General features: G+C 49.5%; 1 protein-coding gene across 9 annotated transcripts in view; it reads left to right on the top strand.

The window, feature by feature from the left end:
* LOC6900419 (uncharacterized) overlaps positions 1-12,011 on the top strand; it is a 43,488-nt gene that overhangs the window by 14,047 nt on the left and 17,430 nt on the right. For 2 of the 9 annotated variants that reach the window (XM_015187231.2, XM_015187236.2), the window contains exon 1: positions 11,285-11,640. The exons of 5 other annotated variants lie outside the window; for them this stretch is intronic. The gene's annotated coding sequence lies outside the window, so the exon portion shown is untranslated. Of the gene's footprint in view, positions 1-11,284; positions 11,641-12,011 lie in introns of those variants that run through there. 2 more of the 9 variants (XM_015187234.2, XM_015187237.2) reach the window with 1 other exon arrangement.

Genomic DNA, 12,011 nt, shown 5'->3' with positions numbered 1-12,011 from the left:
ATTTCCTTTTAAGAATAAAACGTGCAATTTGTTTTGAACGTAAGTTTTAAGACCTTAAAATTATCTCTGTTTATTTATGGGGCGGAATTCCCTCTAAGGATAACAGCGAGAGAACGCACAGAACTTTGTGCAAAACTTTACGACGAATCCCACAGCCAGAGGAGGCTGCCTTTGAACAGTTTTATTTCTGTTTTTGATACCCTGTAATTGGTGTTCGCGTGGAGTATGCGACGGTGCGAGTGGAGCGACGATAGGCCATTGCTGCCGTGTGTTTACCCTATAATATTTTACAAAATATCGCATTTCATTTAGTTAGCGAGTGTGCTGGGGGCTTGCCCCCTATAGACAAACCAGAGGCGGAGGGTATGCCAGAGTCCTGGTATCCTTTCCTGTCCAAATATCTGGCCAACAAGTTACCTTTTTGAAGGCAACAAACGAACCTTTAAAGAACGGTTGCCAATGCGAGAATATGAAAATATTATCATCAGTTTTGTGTCTCTGTTGTATCCATAGAATCCACCACATTTGAAATTGTTGTCCTGGCTCTTTTCTGGCATGAAGCTTTGAGTATTTTTCAGGAATAAAATAATTTACATTCCTGCGAGTCGTGCCAGAAACAGTAGGAAAGAAAGGACATTCCTTCTGCACACATGTACATACATATACTCTCCCTCTTCCTCTCTCTCTCTCTCTCTCTCTCTCTCTGAAGTGGGGTTCCTTCATGGGAAAGCTTAAAGAACATCTATTTCGTGTTGACTTTAAAGTATTTCGCATCGTGGGGCACCGCAGGAGGGGCAGGAGCAAACAGAGAGACACACAATGGGGCGAAGGCGGCAGGCGGCTGGCGGCAGGCGGCAGGCGGCAGGCGGTGGAGTGCCAAAAAACCAATTTTGGTCATTATCCGAGACCATAAATCAAAGTCCTTGCAATTAGCGGCGAAGGTAGAAGTCCATTTTAAAATGAATTAAAACCAAAAAGCAAATCCGCAAAACGAACCGCACGGAAAACCGCACGGACACCGGAACGGCAGATGGGTATTGAACGATGGATGGGTATCCGGTGGAATGGTGATGGCCGGGACACAAGTGGACACAGATGGACGCATGGCCAAGTCATCTGCGTGACTGGCAAAGTGGCAAGGCTTATGGACCAGCCCTGGACGGATGTGGCATCCACAGTGACTCTGATTGCCGCTGCCGCTGCTGCTGCTGCTGCTGCTGACAGATTGAGAGACAGAGCGGCAAAAACCATGGAATCTCCTTGTCTGAATGAATCAATGAATGAGCGAGTCAATGAATGAACGAATGAATGAATGTTCATTTCGAGTCATTCAATTATCGAACGGCATCGTCCCCTGCCCCATCCCCCTCCCCCTCCCCCTCCCCCTCCCCCACTAGCCCTCTGTCGATTATCTTCCATTTATAATGGCGATTGGTGGGGGTGGGAGAGCCCCAGTGTCTGTTGGGGATTTGAAGTCTAGTTTTAATCAATCAATAAATTACGTCGAGCCGCCTGCCCTCCTCCTCGGATGGGAAGGATGGGTGCGTCAGGGACATAGATTTCGTGTTCGCTGAATGCGAAGTGATTTATGCAGGTATTGGGACGTCGTCGCCGCCACTCTCCCGTAATTACTGCCGCCAGTTCTTTCCAGTTCATTCCAATCCGATCCTGTCCTGTCCTGCCCTGTCCTGCCCTGTCCTGCCATGTCCTGGCCGGCGTGTGGTGCGGTCTGTCGGTGTCTCTTAATTTGATTTGTGTCATGGGTGCGGCTGGCGATGCAGGTTCGGTTCGCCAGGAGATGGGTGCGTGGAGGTGTGGCCTCCTCTGGACAATGGACACTGATTGCGCTTCGTCTCGCTCCCACTCTCCCTGTCTGTTTCCCTTCGGGTGTTGCATAGTTTGGGGCCTCCAAAGGGAGAAGAATCCGAAATCTTTCACATCTTAAGATCCCTAACGAAAAAAGGGTACGGCATGGGGGCATCACTTTCGTTTTAAAATTCAGGAGGGGAATGCTGCTGGTCGTTCCGCTTTCTGTTTTGAAAACAAAAAAGCTCTCTCCGGCCCTCAATTAGCATTCCCTGAAATCCGATAATGTCTGCCAGGGGGGGGGGGGGTCTCCCCGAGGGTCGCAACGTCAACAAGTCGCGCCACTAATTAGCATTAGATGTGGATCAAGGATCAACAAGCGACGCGGACAGAGTGCGAGGACGAGGGAGACGAAGATGAAGCGCAGCGGAGGAGCGTCCAAAATTTAATTTTCGAACGAGCCAAGCGGATGAAATGTCTGCTGGTCGGTCGTTTTTGGGGCTCTCAAGGCTCCTCTGCCGCTGCCCCGAGGAGTTGGCAAGGCCCCCTGCCCTGCCGCCTGCCCCCTGCGGCCCGTCGTCTGGGCCCCGTATTGGGGTCAGGTCAATTTATGGGGGACAGCGCTTGACCCGGGCCGCATGCCACATGTCTGAAGAGGGGGGAGGGGTATCAGGGTATCAGCAAATTATTTAGCAAATGGACTTCAAGGCAGCTTTTCCTTTGTTCTAAATGTTTGCTTTGAAACGGAAACTGAATTTGAGTGGCGGCATATCTCCGAGGTCCGTGCTCCGTTTTTGCGGCAGACAAGAAGGGATAACCGCAAAATGTCCAACCCCGTGGGGGGGGGGGGGGGGGGGGGGGAAGGGCCAAGCATGCGTCACTTTCCGCTCACTTAATGAAACGACGCGTCCCCCAAAAAAATACCCAGAGAAAATCCCAGTAATGTGTCGCTGCTGCTTGACACGCAAGCAATTCTGTGAAAAGTTTAACCGAGGAAGTTTACTACGGAACGACTTCCGGGAAATACACTGGACAAAAATACCCACAAAGATACGCAAAATACAAGCCAGAAGACGGAAATCTGTCTTCCATTATCTGTCTATAATATTTATTGGATATTCCTGCATCAGAACTCTGCACTGGTGTTTGCCTATTTCTTTCAGTGTACATATGCATAGGTTTTGACGAGAGTCCTCAATGTGGTGGGCCGGCCAAGCGCCGCCTCCCGGTTGATCCTTTCATCTGGCAATTCTCAGATTGTTGTAAATAATTGCCAGCACTTGAGAGCGAGCCCGTCCCTTGTTCCCTATCCGGCAGGACCTTGAAAGTAGGTGAAACTGGGCGAAACTGGGGCAAGGAATGGGGGGGATGGGTGTCTGCTGGCCGCCACAGAGGCTCAGACCGAGGCCGAGACCGAGACCGAGGCTGAGGCTGAGGCTGTGGCTTTGGCTGTGGCATGTGTCGCCATTAACACAGTTGTGTGCTCGGAGGGACCTCTGAAACGGAAACCGGCAGAGCTCTCAGCTCTGTTCTCGGGGCCCCACAAAGGGAAATAATGGAATAATGGAAATCAAATGTTAAACTGCTGGCAAAAGGAAATAAAGAGCAATTTGCTTGAATAAATATTTAGAAGAGTGTGCTCTCAAGTGGGATGTGGACGGACAATGCCAGCAAGTCAATGCCTGTATGGAGAGAGCATGGTAATTCCAAGGACTGCCTGCCACATCCGCTCTTCCATCCGTTAATTGCGACCACACACACACACAAAGAGGGAGAAAGGGATCGAGGGGGGGGGGGGGGGGGGGGGGAGGAGCTACAATTACAATTGATTAATCCTGGGAAAAAGCACTTGACACAGCATAGAAAACGAAGGGGAATGGCTCCCTCCCCCTGCTCCTGCCCCCTCCAGTAAAACATACACAAACGAGAATGTCATTAAAAGTTTCCAAAATGTTGTCAAGTGCCCAAAGACGAAACTCAAACATACTTCACGAGACTCCACATATTTGTATGTTCGTGTGCGTGTGCGTGTCCTTATACGAATTGTACTTACCTTCTACGTAGGAAGACCCACTCGAAGCACAAAGGACTCACACACAGCACAGCACAGCACAGCACAGCACATCGCATCACCTCGCATCTCCCAGGGACTCCCATTTCCCATTGTTATGAAATTAAATACTTGTCGAAAACAAGTGGGAGCCATAAATATATTGGCCAGCACGACTATGGCATAGCAGCTAGTGGCTCTCTCTCTCACTCTCTCTCAGTGTGGCTAAGCAGTAAAGGACGAACGTTTCATGTCACTTATCTGCCGATTATCCATTTATTTGAAGGCACAACCTCCAGGTAGCAGAAAGAACCACTCTCTAGGGCGAAGAGAGAGAGGTTCTTTCCTCTCTTTTCCAGTGTGGCTAAGCACTAAAGGGTGTGCTCGTGTCTTCCGATCATCGAACGAGACCAAGGGTCTCCCGCAACATAAAGATCTACTCTCTCGCAGAGTAGCTCTCCAGCTTTTTGAGGCATCATCCGTTGGCATCTCTGCCATTACAAATGCACTCACAATTCCAATAACCTGATAAATAGTGCTGACGTTTCCACTCCGCCCTCTCCGCCCTATCCGCCCACGTATTCAGATGTTAATTGGTTGCGACATTCAATTGATAGCTGGACAAATCGAATAATTACATGGATCCAGGTACATGGTAGCCCTTGCAGCCGCTGCAGTGTTCCGCTTGCGGAACAATCCCCTCGGGTCCAATCGATAATCACGGCTCCCGCTTTGCCCCGTCCCCAGGGCTCGTCATCCGAATGGGAAACTTTGTGATTTCATAACCTTATATATACATCATGCATGAGGCGGCAGGAATTTGCCATTAATTAGTCTGCAGGTGTTGTGGCGGTGGCGATGGCGGTGGCGATGGCGGACTGCGGACTCCGGAGGAGCACCAGGAACAGGTGGTGAGTGTGTGTGTGTGTGTGTGTGTGTGTGTGTAGGGGGGTGGCTGGTAGTCTGCTCATAAAAATTGGCAAACAAAGGCAACTTTTTCGCCGAAGGACGAGCCGCGGAGCAGCACGACTGTGCGTGAGAGCAAGTGTGTGTGGCGCAGGGTTCGGGGCACGATTTACGTAAATTTTTATTACAATAATAACGCCGAATGACGGGAACGACCCTCCACCGACAGCGCGAAATATACTTAATGAAAGAAAACCACAGCGATCGATTTGTGTATTGGCCATCCCCCCTGCCCCTTGCCTTTTGCCCCTTGCCCCATGCCACATGCCCCATCCTAGTGGGTGGGGACTGCACGACGAACCCTAATGATGACACATTCAAACGGGAGGCAGGCACCCCATCTAGGCCGTGGCACCGGTTGTCGGAGCATTTCCCAAATGACGTAAGAAGTTGCGAAAGGACGACACCTCGCCAAAAACTGTGGCACGGATCAATAATCGATGTGTAAAAAGTCGGTTAATGTGAATGTGTCTATGCCCATGACTATGCTGTGTGTGTGTGTGGGTGCTTGTGGAATGGAAGGACCTCATTAAGAGTGCTGCAAGGATTTACTTACACCTTCAATGGACTCGCACTTTGGTAATTGCATGCAAAGGCGGAGGATTCCCTGCAGAAATCTTGTAGGAAGCCGTGCTCTCGCTCTCCCTCTATCCCAGTGTGGCTTAACCCTCACAGAGTATTACAAACTTTGGGAATAGATCTCAACATTTTAGTTACTTCAATCTCAAGTCAAGGTCTCAGCTTTTAGTGGGAAATATTCATTTCCTTTCACCTTTAAATTGCCATAAATTTCCATCAAGGGTATTTCAATCTGGTACCGAAACTGGTTTGTTTGGAGAGATTCTACAGGGGAAAACATTGCAGATTTGTCCATCATTCGGATGCACGACTTTCCATCGTACTCCCGCCCAAATGTTGGCCAATTTTCTTCAATGGAAATCGGCTTAAAGGCCAATTAAAGCCGTCTTGCCAGCAGAGGCCTATCCCTGGCATGAAAGAGCAGGGTCCTTTAAAGGCAATAAGCTCATTAGAGATGTGTGTGTGTGTATTGCTTAGACAAAAGCCGCCACTTGGTTTAACCACAGGCTTACGTATGTCTGCTCGTTTCGTACGCTTCTCAGGTGCGAATTAGACACGAAATTTATGTTGAAATCATTTGATTTGTGAGTATTTTGGCAAACTTTGAGTTTGCACATAATTCATTAAGTCCCCTGTCCTTCGTCCTTTCTATGCGTGTGTGTGTGTGTGTGCTGTCAAAGCCAGCAGCGAAAACTAAATGCGGCCTAAGCCCCTCGCAAGTTTTCGGGCCTGTCTCTCTGTCTGTCTCTCTGTCTGTCACATGTGTGTGTGTGTGTGTGTGTGTGTGTCAATGTACGTGTCAAATGCGAATCCCAGTTCGTGAATCCCAGTTTTGGGCCCTGGACAGCAATCACTGAGTCATGCCAGGCCGTGTCCAGGTTGCAGGAGAGAAGGATGCGAGGGTATGGAATGGAATTAATTTGATATATCGGAGTGGCTTTGACCCCTCCACCGGATTTGATATGGGGGGTTGGTGGCGGCAGCAGCAGCAGCAGCAATGACAAGAAATTAACTCAAAAATTTGCCATTCCTGGAGCCAGAGATTGTGGGGACTGTGGGGACTGTGGGGACTCGGAAGCGGGGATTCAATTCTTGAGAATGTCAGTGCCATTCACGTAGGTACTATCCTCCTCCTGGAGGCAAAATGGCGTTTATGTGTTTGCGTGTCAGCTATCGTGTCCCTGTCTCCCGGTGGCTGTCGACTGGGAGCAGTGGTGGCCATGTTGCATGTCCACCTGACATGGGGCAGACATTAGCAACAATGTCCCCCGTACACGTATCCCCAGCTAAATGTGTGTCGAATTTGCTTTGCAACAAAGTATTAGGCAAACAAGTGCAACTGCAACTGCCACTCCCACTCCCACTCCCACTCCGACTGCAGGGCGGCTTACACGGCTCCCTGTGTACACTGTACAGTGTCCCAGTAATCAATTCTGCTCAGGGCTGTCCCCATTTCTCGGGGATCTTGTGTAAATATGTCGAATATTTCAAGGATCGACTAAGAGCACATCCAATGACAGCCGAATCCCAGTCACAAACTGTTTTTGGGGGATCCTCCAAGGGCTCTTAACATACAGTTTCCCATAAGCCAGGTGCTCAAACACCGATTACTGGGACACCGAGTTCGTGGAAAATTTTGTTGATACCAGAAATAATGCCACTCTCCAAAGGGGGAAATTAATGCCAAAAGATAGTTATCCTCGTGTGGGAACCACGCCATACGCGAGGGCTTGCGCCCTTTTCTGAAATGATTGCAACTTTTGCAACACACGCAGGGCAGGGCGGGGCGGGGCAGAGGGGTCAGTGTGTGGGGGACACAGCCACAGGCACAGGCACAGGCACAAATTTGTCCGAGTGGTGCCTGCTGCTCCACAATAATCGACTACGTCGGCGGAGCGGAGCGGAATGGTGAATGGAAAATGAAGAATGAAGTCAGACACCACTTGTGCCTTTGTGGCAGTTTCTGGACCTTCCGTTCGACCAGACCGGACCGGACCGGGCCGGCGCTCGCTCGTCCTTATGGCTTATCAAACGCCAATCAAAATGGCTCCTCTGGTATATAAAAAAAGCAAAAAAAAAGAAAAAAAAGGGACGTAGGAGCCAGAGCCAGAGCGGGACGTGGCGTGGCGTTGCCCAGAGAGTGGCAGATGCCACGTGTCAGGCTATTTAGCATGGAAATTCGCTTTGTTACGACTACTATAACCAGGACACAATGCTGCATAGTGACCCGGCCCGACCCGATCCGACCCCATTCACAGGTTACATAAAGACTTCAAGGTAACCCCAACAGCAGAGCAGCTGAACAGCAGAGCAGCTGAACAGCAGAACAGCAGAACCATGGAACAGAACACGCAAACGAAGCATTTAAATCGATTTCACCCGCGAATAAGAGCGCGCGGGGCTCGACGCCAGGCAGGCGTCCATCGAGGCAGCGCCCGCAGTGGCTTGCCCCACGAGCAAAACACTTGCCAAACGGGCGCATAGCCACTGCAAATTTATCTGACTCAGACTTAGACTCTGACTCTGACTCTCACTCTCACTCTCACTCGGACAACCACTCTGACTCTGTTCTGCCCCCGTAATTTATAGAGCTTCGAGAGCTGGAGCACTCCTCCTTGCAAAGGTGCATGTGCTGGAAATGGGGTCTCGTCTTCAGTGTGCTTCATTTGCAAACACATTGCGGCCCAGTTTCGGCCGAATAACATCGATAAAACGAATAATGCGAATATGAACTAGGTTCTGCTCGGAAACTTTTCAAGCCACTTGGATGATGGCCAAGATATCTGCACTCCCAGAGAAATGCCTGATCCCAGCCCTCGAGGCTGGCAGGGATTTCTCTGATAAACTTTCGATTTGGCAATATTTTGTTAGGTTTTCGAAAAGTTGAAATTTATTTAAACAATATTTATCGATTCGGCACATACATCCATTTTCGTTGAGCCTCGACAGCAGCGCTAGGGCCCGAAACCTGCCTGAACCATGGAAAATATGAGTGTTTGCCGAAAAATTTCAACTCTCCTCCTAACCCATTGCCAGCCGACTTGCCCCACACCCCCGCACGGCCATCCATGGGGTTCATTCAATTGCCAAACGATTATCTCCGGCCTCATCAAACACATTGGCAGTGGCTGGGGCTGGGGCTGGGACTGGGGCTGGGACTGGGGCTGGGGCTGGGCCAGAGCATCCCTGACATCGGATCCGGGTTCGTTCCGTCTGACGTCGGGGATGCGGCCTGCCTGCAAATGAGCATCGCCGCCGCCTTGTTTGCGGTTCGCCCGTAGATCTACGGACTCTACGGGGGAATTTGTATGCCGGCGGGCGTACTCAATCTTTGCTCTTTTGTGGGTCTGTGCGGTGTGCAGGCGGTGTGTGCACTCGACTGGATATCGAATGGGGAGTGTGGAGTGGGGAGTGGCGAGGCGGGCTATCCGCATCCATTGGGGGGGGGCATGGCTAGCGATGCCACAAACTATTTCAGGTGCCTAATCGCATTCTGACAGTTCTGAAAACAGTTTTCACTCGATGGGGGCCAACTCCCGGGCCCAACGCATCCAAGGGATATCTGCACCACAGAGAAAGCCGAAGCCAAAGCCAAAGCCGAACTCGAAGCCGAAGCCGAAGCCAAGTGCCGAATCTGGCAAACAAACAGCCGCATTGTCATTGAAATGTTGGCAGGACTTTTTGTCTCTCTGTTCCTTTTGTAGGTTGGCTTTATCGTAGTTTTTCTGTTTTTTCTTTACTTTCGAGAATTCTATTTTCCTTTTTTTTTTGTGAGGGGCGGGAAGGGGGGGGGGGGCACTCCCCAGTGCCTTTGCTCCATCAGCATCTATGTAGCTGTCATCGGGAGCCACACACTGATCCAGGCGAGGCTTTCGTTCGAGTTGGGGAGGCAAGGCACATCGGGAACTATAAATCAACAAATTTGACAGCAAAATGTGCAAAGTGGTAAACAAAAACTGGCATCGGAAGCAGTTGCAGCCAAGGACAATGAAGGCAGAAGGACTGGAGCTGCTGCTGCTGCTGCTGGCTGCCCAAACGGATTGCACAAGGGAATTATTCGACTATTCGGCTTTCCAGCTCTTTCTCTCTCTCTCTCTCTCTCTCTCTCTCTCTGTGGGCCTGTGTCTGCGTCGGTGTCTGCCCGAAGGCCATTATTGGTGGTAATCAAGCGTGATTAATTGAATTGAAATTGAATTTTTGTTTTGTTTTGCATAACATGCTGCTCCTGGACGGCCAAATGCCCAAATGATCCTCCCTCGGAGGGTGGGACACGTGCAATTTGGAATGTGGAATGTGGGTCAGGTGTCGGAAAAGAGGAAAACAGGAGAACAGGAAAACATGAAAACAGCCAACGGGTCGAGTGTTTTTAAAGCACTCACATTTTCTATACACATTCTCGACTCGATATATGTACCTTGGTTATTTTCGCCTGAAAGGGCGATGATTCTACAGGGAAATCTAATACTGATTGAATGTGCTCGTATTCCTAATTAACACATTCATTACCATGACTACTCCCCAGAGCAATAGAGACAGGCAGAGAGAGAGAGAGAGAGTTAGCAGAGTAATAAATCTCTAATTGAGCAATGCATTGCCTCCACTCCACTCGAATCAAAAGAGAGCAGAACCATTGTGGGGATTGGGCAGAACAAAGATTCCACCAACAACATACACGAGGGTCGCTTCAACACATGGATCTACATGGGGAGTACCAACAGTCTACAGCACTGTGTAATTATACACGAGGGTCGGTTGGACATATCTACATCTGGAGTACCCACAGTCTGCAGCACTGTGTAAATATACATGTAGCACTGTGTCATTTTACATGCATTCCGTATGCAAATGTATGCATGCGTGTATGTGTGTATGTATGTATGTATTTATGCGTGTGCATTGCATTCTCTGTCACAATTAACGGCACCTTGCTCGTCTCATTTGTTGTGCCGTCACTTTACGAAAGCGTGTGGGCGCTCGCTCGCCGCACTGCCAGCTGATCGCGTCCACTGATAAGCAGATGCATTTCAGATTTTAAGGCCCGTCTAAACGCGACAGCGACAGCACAGAGAACACGCCGCTCTGTTGGATACTCTTTATGAATGGAATGATTCAAGTTTATACCGACACGAAACCGTGTTTACATCACGATTACGATTACGACTCTTCTGGCATGGACCATTTATATTGAAGTTCAATTAAAAATTGAAATTAAATTGTTGGCTGTGGTGGCAGTTGGTCTCTGAATTAAAAAGCTGTACCTACATATCCTTCCCTCTTGCTGGGTCTGACGCAGCTCCGTCGCCAGCTGCTCTAAATGGGTTTTTCCACCTTGAATTCGCATTAAACACGAAGTGTTTTTCCTTAGAACAGGCCCAGGAGCAAATCTGGGAGCGGGTGGTGGCTCTCTCTCGCACTGATGGGTATAGAGGCGAGGTCTGACTTTTCATGGAAGGATGTACATACCTATAAGGAATGTCCTACTATGCATAAACTTGCTTTGTGTCTGTCTCTGTCAGAGGTTTAGATATATACGACTTTTTGGAAGATCTCAATAAATATGAATAAAATACGTAAAAATAACAACCTCGACTAACCCACCTTTCTGTTTTCTCTATCTCTCCCCCCTCTCTCTCTCTCCCTCTTTCTCTTTCTCTGTCTCTCTTTGCAGGTAACTTTTCAAATCCAAATGAAATATTGCACCGAAGTCTCTCGTGAAGGGGCATTAAGGGGGTTTATTGCCAGCAATAAACTCATTTGCGTACCCCCCAAATCCAGGGGAGACTCTTGTCTCTACTGGCGGCCGGCCTCCTTCGTCGGATGCTCTGCTCTCTTGAGTACTTTTTTCGAATAAGGCCCTTCTCCGTATCCGTATCCGTAGCCGTAGCCGTAGCCGTGTCTCCCCCGTGTCCGTTTGTATTTAAGTTTATGTGTGTACCCGTGTCATAGGCTGTGCCGTGAACCGGGAAAACCAGCAAACGTAAAACAAAAACCAAAATAAAAAAAAAAAAAACCGAGAACCAACCAAATTGCAAAAAATAAATGTGCGGCGGGTGGCGGCTGGAGCAGGAGCAGACGCAGACGCAGCCGCACCAACAGTCCCGACCAGACAAAAGAAAGAGGACTCGGAAAAAGAAAAGAAAAGCCAGGAGGTCGAAACCGCAATCGCAATCGCATTCGGAATCGCAATCGCAATCGGAATCGGAATCGAAGAGGAGCTCCCATTAGGGAATCAACGCGAGGTAAGTACTGTACAGGTGGCAATCGATGCCACAGGGGAGAGGGTGTGGTGTGGTGTGGAGTGGTGTGGAGTGGCGCCCCCCAAAAGACAATATTATGATGGATGTTCTCCCTATCGGTATTGTTTCACTTGCAGGCGGGCATGGCCGTGGTATGCTCTGCTCTTCTCTTCACTTCAGTTCTGTTTTTGTTTCGCCTTAGGGGGTTTTGCTGCAAAAGTTGACAGACCCCTTTGCATAAATCAGAGCCCGGGTCCCAAGATATCGAGTCCCCTCCCAATCCCACAGCCCCATAGCCCCCGGGCCCCCCGGGCCCCCTTTCCGCTTTAAAAATCAATTCTGGCCCAATGTGTCGCCAGCCCAAAAGATTAAAC

The sequence above is a fragment of the Drosophila pseudoobscura genome, chromosome X (assembly GCF_009870125.1).
Source record: "Drosophila pseudoobscura strain MV-25-SWS-2005 chromosome X, UCI_Dpse_MV25, whole genome shotgun sequence".
Classification (NCBI taxonomy): domain Eukaryota; kingdom Metazoa; phylum Arthropoda; class Insecta; order Diptera; family Drosophilidae; genus Drosophila; species Drosophila pseudoobscura.
This window is presented reverse-complemented; position numbering and strand designations above follow the sequence as displayed.